The sequence below is a fragment of the Octopus bimaculoides genome, chromosome 20 (assembly GCF_001194135.2).
Source record: "Octopus bimaculoides isolate UCB-OBI-ISO-001 chromosome 20, ASM119413v2, whole genome shotgun sequence".
NCBI classification, from domain to species: domain Eukaryota; kingdom Metazoa; phylum Mollusca; class Cephalopoda; order Octopoda; family Octopodidae; genus Octopus; species Octopus bimaculoides.
The window spans coordinates 27,177,056-27,187,099 of NC_069000.1; the positions used below are offsets into that span (position 1 = coordinate 27,177,056).

General features: G+C 37.0%; 1 protein-coding gene across 2 annotated transcripts in view; it reads right to left on the minus strand.

The window, feature by feature from the left end:
- LOC128250307 (zinc finger protein 271-like) overlaps nucleotides 1-3,012 on the minus strand; it is a 14,714-nt gene extending 11,702 nt beyond the window's left edge. Inside the window, exon 1 of one of the 2 annotated variants that reach the window (XM_052975074.1) lies at nucleotides 2,870-3,012. The gene's annotated coding sequence lies outside the window, so the exon portion shown is untranslated. Of the gene's footprint in view, nucleotides 1-1,826; nucleotides 2,269-2,869 lie in introns of those variants that run through there. The other variant, XM_052975075.1, reaches the window with a different exon arrangement.
- Between the last annotated feature and the right edge of the window lie 7,032 nt (nucleotides 3,013-10,044).

The following is a 10,044-nucleotide window of genomic DNA, read 5'->3' on the forward strand; positions in this document are numbered from 1 at the left end:
ATAAGGGATCGGGGGACCCTGTCAAAGGCTTTCTCCATGTCAACGAAAGCCAGGTACAGAGGTTTATCCTTAGCTAGGTATTTCTCTTGCAACTGTCTCACTAGAAATAAGGCATCAGTAGTGCTTTTACCTGGCACGAACCCAAACTGCATCTCATCTAAATTGATTCGCTCCCTAATTAGTTGGGCTATGACCCTCTCTGTAACTTTCATAACCTGATCTAACAGCTTGATGCCTCTGTAATTATTTGTATCTAAAGCGTCCCCTTTACCTTTGTAGCAGTTGACTATGATGCTGCTACACCAGTCATAGGGTATGATTATTGTTTATATAAAAGAAAGGTGTTTATTTCTATTGGAAGCCTATTATGATTAGAGGTGTGCAAAGAAAAATGTATTCTGTGGATACAGTGCATGACTTGGCTAAAGCGGGTTTTGGTGTCCAACAGACAAACGTTCAATATCATCATAAGAAGGTATATAAATTATAATACGATAGACATGAGTATATTGCTAATCGAAGGAGAAAACACACGAGAAAAACGTATGTGTGGATTATAAACATGTACGTGCTCACTGCAAGTGCTTAATACGAAATATGAAGGAAATATCAAAGGATGGAAAAAATTTTGAATACATCATACAAAGCAGAAGTATGTGGTCATGAATGTATAACCAAAATAGATGCACTGTTCGAGATAGCCTTCCAAGTTGAAACTTTAAACACAACTGTCAAATATAATGCTGTATCAACTAAAAATGTTGAAAGAATTAACAAAGGTGAGCTAATTATAATCACCCTTAATTTTTTACGTGTTGCTTACAAATATTAAAAACTGAAGGAATATCATTCAACAGTTAGGTTTGATCGAGTATAACAATAAAGAACCAATGGTCAAAGATCATCCTTTAAAAAAAATTAGAGACAATAAAATAAGAAAACCAAATGCAGAAACACAAAACAGTTTGAATTCGGTTGAATATTAAATTGACGAGCCACATCTAAAATTTTATACAGGAACATATAAATAGAATCTACAGTTCATAACTGAACTAATACAGTGCGCTAATAATAAGAATATAATTACTGGCCATAACTGCACCTGTGTTGTAGCCATGCTGGAGCGAAAATAACCGTACGTTGTTTTGTGTGTGTGTTACAATAATTTTTATCTAAGCTCACACATCAGCTGAACATACATGTTTAGGAGTTAATAAGTAAAATCTTTTTCAGAATAATAAAGGTAATATGGTTCAATTATTAAGTAACAAAAATACAAAAGCTTTCTTTTTTAATATTCTAAGAAAAAATTATAATCAACCTAATTAGCAGAAAAAAAGAACGTTTAGACTCAAATCAGAAGTTACTTTCTTGAACAAAGAGAAAGTTTTGGAATTATTATTTGCCACTGAGGAAAGAATTTGAAGAATTATTGACCAAGGTAGTGAAATAGAATATTTTAATACTTCACTACACGCGATGAAAACACCAAGTATGAAAACAAATAGCTTAGAAAGGTTAGATGAGTGAACAGCATCTTTTTCTTATTACACTCAAAACGCTTTTCTTGAAATATATGTAATAACTGTTTAAAATACTTGAAAAAATTAAAAGCACTTTACACATACATGTGCATATGTTATTATCATTAATGAGATTCAGGAAGTAAATTTGAAAGAATTATAGAGGAATCTAGTCCCCCCCCCCCAGCAACAAATAACGCTGCAATTTCTTATGACAAACAAAACTGGTAATTTTAAACAAATGATAGCAAAACAAGCAAAAATGGCAAAATGAAAAGAGAAATTCGATGGAGATATGGCAACCTGGCTATTTAGAGCAGTGGTTCCACTATGTTAGTTGTCATGCCACCCTGAGTTGACATTCAGTAAAGATTTCATAGTTGCAGTTTCCTTAAAAGACATTGGCACCAATCAGACTCTTAATATCCGTTCTCTCTTCCACTCTGTATCTTCACTTCCCAGTGTAACCACAAAGAAACACCACTAGTTCTACTGTTGGATTGTTCTAAGCTATAAGGCCGATTAATGGTTTTTATGTGTCATTTTTCTCAGCTGTCGAGGTTACACTGATGAGCTGCCAGTTGTCTAGTAGTTACTGTTGTTTTTCGTTACCTATTACAAATTAGAAATGATCAACCTCAGTCTACTTTGCACAAGGACAGATCTTGGTTGGAACAATTAGATTATTTCCCTAATAGTAGCAAATCAACAGGATCATATAACCCATAAACACAGATTGATCGAGTAGCAGTAAAAAGAGAAATATACAGATATAGAGTGAGAGAGCGAATAGAAAAAAGAGAGAGAGAGAATGAATGGGGGAGAAAATTGCGGAACAGAAAAATAATCAGACGGTATAATAGTAGTAGACGTCAAATTTGAGGAGCTTCACATACGCGCGTACGCGCATGTATAATACCCAGATGAAATAAAATAACCTATAAGCACAGAGATCAAATAAAAGAGAAAGAATGATTGAGTGAATGGGGGGGGGGAGAAAGTGAGAGAAACGACAGTCAGTATACATTAGTAGTAGCAATAGTAATAATAAAATGAAAACGAACTTCCTTGAGAAAAATAAAATTATACCTGGTTTAATAACTTTTTTCATCAAAACAAATATTATCAATCACTCACACGCAAACATATATATATTTATATATTTATATATATATCAAAATTTGCAATTAATTTGATTGATTTGAAGCAGTCGCCACTCATGACAACACCGACCCCACCTTCACTACCGGTTTTGTTTTTTAAGAACCAAACACAAGATCTTTCTTATCCTAATTTCCTTCCGTATTTTTTTTTTTTTTATTTCTTGACAATACATAAGAGCTTACCAAAATATGTCCTATATCCGCTTGAAAGAGACTGCAAAACGTCAACTGTTGAACGCTTCTCGAAAAGGGGCCGTTGCGTTAGGCCGACAACACTACTGCTGCACTTGCGCCTGCGCAGCATTTCATAAGTTGTGTAAAAAATTTGGAATACTCTTGGGGAAAACGAATCTCGTGCAATTACGAAAAAAGGCTGTGCGTTGGAGTTGATCAAATGTGTCTTTCAGTTATTTCTTTTTGCTTCATTTTATTATATGGTCTTTTTAGCCATCGCTATGGTTTCTTAACTCAAATACTAAACAGGGTCAGTTGTCTCTTTCGTCCCCTCGATGTGAATTAAATATGTTACTTAAGCTGTGTTTATCGTTAGCACACCGGACAAAATGTTGAACGGTATTACGTTCTGAGTTCAAATGCCGCCGTGGTCGACTTTGCTTTTCCTCCTTTCAGGGTCGATAAAAGAAATACCAGTTCAATACTGGGGTCGATTCACCTCCTCCCTCGAAACTGATGGCCTTGTGCCAAAATTTGAAAATATTATTATTATTGAGTGAGAGAGCAGCGCATGCCATCAAAGTGACACTGGGGTACAAATATACGAAGCCCAATATACCCATCATGACTACCCGTCTGACAAGGGTACATCAAGCACATGCATCAAAACCATATGTGTACGACATGGTGATATCATATCACGATAAACAGCGCATGACCTTGCAGGTGGAGCCCAATTAGAATTTTCTTCGGGTCAAGTAGCCCATCCCACTCAAAAGGTCCCTAAATAAGGGTTGTTTAAGGATGGTGAACGAAACACCCATGTTTCCAGAGGTGAATTATTCAAAGCCCAAAGAATTCCTCTTAACACATGGCTATGATGTTATTCCACTACTTCTGCTCTTGATCAGAGTTGTACACATCATCAGTCACTAAGGAACATGGTTATGGTCAAACAACTGACAAGCAAATCTTTGGTATTGAGCAGAATATTTGCTGTAGCCCATCTTTTATATGAAGACAAAACATGTACATTATAACATCCACTCAGTTAAAATGAGAGCCAGTGTTTGGTACTGCATAAGGATATTTATTATTATTAAAAATTATTGTACAGGTTATCCTTAACCGCATCAATATATAGCATATATCAATAAACAGCTTATATCCTGAATCCCAATGTGGATTTCTGACTGAGAAAAACACAGATGACATGCAAGTTCAATGAAAAAGCATGTGAACAAAATACTGACTTGTATATGGTCTTTGTCAACTTGACCAAGGCCTTTGATACAGTGAATTGTGAGGCACTCTGTAAAAGTTTGTCAAAAGTTGATCTTCCTGATAAAATGATAAGAGTAGTAGTATCCCTGCATAAAGGAATGATGTCAACAGTGATATCTAGCAGTCAATGTTCATAGTCATTTCTGTTGCCACTGAAACCAAACAGGACTGTGTTTTAGCTCCTGTACTTTTTACCATATCCTTTTTAATTATGCTCCAACATGCTTTCAACAATTTCCATGAATATGTAAAATTCCAGTTTCAGACAGAAGGAGGCCTACTAAACCTGAAAGGGCAAAGTTTCAGATCAAAGGAAAAGACCAAGGAAGAGATTCTGCATGATTTCTCATACATTTGGAATTCAGGAAACAGTCAACAGGTTTGCTGTGGCAGCTCATGCATTTGAACTGATTATCAGTATCAAGAAAACTGAAGTTTTATTCCAACCAAAGCCTGAGGCAGAACATACTCAAGATTCAAATGTGATGATTGACTACAAGCCACTAAAATGGGTCAGGTCATTTAAATATTTGGGAAGTATAGTAAACTTTAAGAGAACTCTTGATGATGAAATCAATGTTAGAATATCTAAGGCTACAAATGCTTTTAGAAAACTTCTCCATTGTTTGTGCGATGAACACAGTGTCAGTCCGAAAACTAAAATAAGTGTATACAAATTTTGTATTTTGAGTACACTTTTGTACGAGGTAGAAGCAGGGATTCCCTACTACAGACATACAAAAAAATTGAAACCTTTCACCTGTGCTTCTGTGCAATGTCTGCAACATAAAATGGCAAGATAAGATATCAACTGTCAAAATCTTAGAAAAATGTGGCATCTCCAGTATCCAAAGCATGCTGCTGAGAATTCAGTGCAGATGGGTAGGACATGTTAGAATGAAAGATGATTACATTTCAAAAATTCTTTTGTGTGGCCAACAAGTAGAGGGATATCACGGTAAAGGAAGACCTGTTCTTAGGTATAAAGTTGAAGTAATCGCTAAAATCTCTACAGCTTTTGAGAAAGTCATTGCCTAAATTGATCTGCATGGTGTAAAATGTGCCAAGATGCATCAAAACAATTTGAGTTGAAGAAACATAACAAGAAAAGAATTATATCCTGCAATCAACAGACATATTTGCCCAATCTCAGGCAAAATGAGAATCATCAATGTCCCTATTGTGTGTTAATAGCAAAATCGATGCCTGGACTCAAATTACATCTACACATCCATTGCAAATAGATGCAGCTTCTTTTGTTCTTTTATCTTTAAAATTTGTTTTCTCTTTTTTCTTTTCTTTAAATCATCTCCCTCAAACATTCATATGTCAAAATCGATGGGAGTGACCGTTATTATTATTATTCAATGGTCTTATTTTTGTCATGTGCTTTCACTGCACTACTGAGCACAGCTCTGTGTACCTTGGGTATGTACAGTGGTTTATTGTGGTGCTCTTATTTTCACTGTATTGAAAGTGCTTCACATAGGATGTGCATAGTGCCTTATCATTATTACTGTTGTGGTTAGAAGGTAGTGAACTTGCAGAATCGTTAGCACACCAGGCAAAGTGCTTAGTGGCATTTTGTCCGTCTTCAGGTTCTGAGTTCAAATTCAACCAAGGTTGATTTTGCCTTTGATCCTGTTGTAATCAATTAGTCCCCTCCCCAAAAATTTCAGGCTTTGTGAAAGGATTATTATTATTATTATTGTTTTACTTTTGAGAATGCTCGGTCTTGTTTGTTCTGGTAGATTCTGTGAGAGCAGATAGCAGCCTGCTGTCAGAGGTCTTACAAGGTCTCTTTCTGCACATTATAAGCTTTGATACTTGGTTGTTAATTATTGTGGGAGACATTAAACATCCAAGTACCAATCTCAAAATCCTAGCTGTCCCCAGCAGAGCAGTTTTTGGGGCTTGCTCTGGTCTCGTGTCAATTCCGATTTCTCTGACATATTCCTCGAACTTGGTTGTTAGTGTCCTGAGTGCCCCTACGACTACTGGAATGGCAGAAATTCTCCTCATAGTTCACATTCTTGCAATTTCATCTTTTAGTAGTCTGTATTTTTCCGTCTTTTCTAGTTCTTTGTCACTTATGCAGGTATTGCAATATCTGTAATCTTGGTTTCCTTTTTTCCTTTATCTCACAACAATATCTGGTCTCTGAGCATTGATTACGGAGTCACATTGGATTGTAAAATCTTACAGTATCTTATATTCCTTGTTCTCAGTGACTCCTTCTGGTTCATATTTGTATCAGTTCTGTGCTCTGTTCAGGCTGTACTTTTCACATAACTTCCAGTGGACAAACTTAGCCACATTATCGTGCCTCATTTTGTAGTGCTTTTGGGCCAGCTTGCTACACTCACTCAGAATATGTGAGATTGTTTCATTTCTGCTGTTACACATCCTACAAAAGGGTGATTCGTTATTCTTATTTATTTGGAACTTGGTGTAATTAGTTCTCAGGGCTTTTTCTTGAGCGCTGCATATCAATGCCTCAGTGCATGCTTTCAGATCATCTTTTCTTAGCTATCTCCAAATGTTGATCTTGTCTTTTCCTTTGATTTCTCTGAGGTATTGCCCATGCAGTGATTTAATTTTCCAATTGTTACCCTGCATGTGTAGGTCGGATTTTCACCAAATTTGGCAAAAAAATACTCACTAGGTGAGTGGCTCGAAATGATGAAAATTTGGTTTGATTATCTTCAAACATACGTAAATACATACATAGATAGGCGACTGGGTGTGTGAGTGAATGTGTGTGTGCAGTGATGGATTTGAGGATTTTGTTTATTTATGAGTTGATTTCTTAATTTCACTAGAGTATAGATACCTATAATGATAATACTTAAAAAAAAAAAAAAAATTTTTAATCAGACTTACAAATGTCCTGATAAGCAAGTTAAGTCAAACACAAAGCTTAATTCAGTTCAATTAAAAAGCTTGGATAAGCAACGCAATGTAAGCCACACTATAATTTGTGAAAAAATTTATCCGTGTGCAGGGTATGTATCCCTCCTCCGATGCCTTTTTTTTTTCATTTACTCTTTCTTCTTCATCTTGTTTCTTAAATGTTTGTGGGTGCATCAAATTTTTGGTAGGTATTGTGTTGTTAATTCTAACAGCAGCAAGCAAGGATTCACTCTGTTGTTTGATGCACCATCCTAGACTTTTCTTCTTGTTGACAAAACAGCTCTTGCATCCTATGAGGCCTTTTTCTCCCCTGTTCCTAGGCACATGCATTCTGTCAGTATTGCTTTTGGGGTGTAGTTCCTTGTTAATTGTCACCACAATTCCTAGTTTTTCCGTCCGTTTCTTCAAGCTCATTCTTTGTCCACCTAACAATACCTGTGCCATATTGCATTAACGAAACAGCCCATGTGTTCATTGCCCTGATCTTGAGCTTACTTCTCATAATTAATTTGGTTCCTCTGAAATATTCTCACCTAAAGCTCTCCTTCATTTCATTTTCTTTGATTTTGTAGTATGCCAAAATCCCCAGATATTTATATCCATTAGTCTCAATATCCTTGATTTTCTCACCATCAGACAACACTACTTTGCCACTTTGTATTATAAGCATACAACACATTTTAATCCCAATTTCCATTCCAATATCCTTACTGAATATCTGCACTGTTGAAACTAGGCCATTTGTTTCATGTTTGATCTTTCTAAAGATCTTTAAGTCATAATAGATGATTTAATTTTCCTCCACTTTTCAAGGTGTACCCCGATGTCACTTTCCGTAGTATCTGTGTGAGTAATATCATATAAATCACAAACAGTAATGGTGATAGGCTATCTCCTTGAAATATGCCTCTCTATGTTAACCCTCACCAAAAATTTTCCACATGAATTTAACTCTGTATTCCAGTTTTTCATTGATTTAACAAAATTTGATGTTATCAGACACCTGTACCAGCTCAAGACTTCTTGGCTCAAAAGTTGCTTAGAGCATCAGCAGCACTACTTAGTTCACAACTATGGTCACAAGTTCATATGGCTGGCATTTTTTATGAACTTCAGGTTGAACTGATAGTTGTTCTAGTACCTCTTCTTTAGGTTACCCTGGACACAACTGCTCTGCTCTAGTGCACTGTATAATAGTTGTCGTAGACCCCAAGAGTTGTCCATACAGAACATGTGAGCTTGTCTATCTGAGCTAAACTTTGAGAATCCTCTCCAGTACATCTGGAGTTCGCTCTGTCTAGGACAGTGAGGTTGGTAAGACAGCTTTGCTAGTGAATTTGCATGATCGATCATAGAAAACTGTTGTGAAATACGTAACACAAGTCACTTTATGTGTTGGTGATATAACATCCATGTCTCACAGCCATACAAAATTGCAGAGAGCACAACAGCATTATTTTCAGTTAGGTAGAGAAGGTTCTTGTACTGCAGTACTTTAATGCAGATACTTCCAAGTACCTGGCTAGCTTTCTTGATCCTCAATGTAACTTCTTTGTTGAGTTCTTCATTGTTTGAGATGATATTCCCCAGATATCTGAAGCTGCTGATGTCTTGCAGCTGTCCGCTATTGTGGAGTACTGCTGGCCGCAAGAGGATTCCATTCTTCTCTGGCCCAACAACTTTGATGCGACCAAGAATCTGTCTATAATTGTATCCTTGGTGTGCCATGAGTGTAGAGTCATCATTCGATAGTTCTTCTATAATAAGTTTTTTGAGAGTTTTCGTGGGTACTTCAAGGCAACAAAGATCAAACAAAGCCTATCCTGGTGGTAGTTGAAGAAACCCATGTAGTTGGGAGAGGAAGAGATTGGTAAAAAAAAATGCAGCTCAGCTTTACACTGCTGCCTTTGGTCAGCAGAGTCAAGTACCACTTCTCTGGGTGGATCCTTGCTAATTAAAGATAATGAGGCCAGCAATCCGGGGAAAGAGAGAGCATTTTGATCTGCTCCTAAACCACCCCTTCACTGTTGACAAATCAGCTCTTGACCAAATTCCCAGAAACCAGAACTTGGGCACTTCATTGACACTCCATACTTTAGCTGAAAGCCAGTAAAGTGATCAAGCAGATGAGCTGTGGCAAGATATCTTGCAGGAATAGCATTCCTAAATATTTGTACTAGCTTTAGATTAGGTGTTGTAGGAGGCATTCTACGATTTTCTAGTCAGTACTTGTGAAGAGAAAGAAATATCATCCAACTATAGTAGCCTTCTATAAAAACAAAGGCTTTTGATCAGACTGGCAACTAATATGACATCTCTTTGTTTCCCATTATGAGTAAGATCCAGGATCACATCATTATCCATAGGCTCGTCTCAAATTCTCTTTAATTCTCTGATCAGAATGCAGATTCATACTAAATATGACTTTCATTGTGAGGCAAATACAGAGAAATGCCTAAAGTAGAATTTGAACCTGTTCTTTTGTCTTCATTGATTTGAGGAAAGTTTTGACACAGTCAACTGATAAGTTTTATGAATCATCCTCAAAAAGACTGGGTTGCCCATCCAACTTAGCAACCTTATTCACTTCTACCATAATGATATAACTGGAGAAATGCTCTCAGCTGACAAACATAGAAATACATACATGCTGTGCGTGAGAAGACCCGGCAAGCCAAGTGAGACCTAAATCCAAGGCCTCTGCCAGGACTGTAGCCAGCTCACTTATGCGTACCTTTCCTACATTGGACACTAAACTCCGCTTGCGAAGACTTGTTGAGGCAAGTGAAATCGAAATCGGGATAGCACCTGTGCCCAGCGTCACCTTTCTGGCACTTGTGCCCGTGACATGTCATCTCCTTCATTGGACATGAAACTCAGCTTGCGAAGATTTATTGGGGCAAACGAAATTGGGATAGCACCTGTACCCAGCGTCACCTTTCTGGCACTTGTGCCTGTGACATGTGTAAGGATTTTTGAGCGAGATC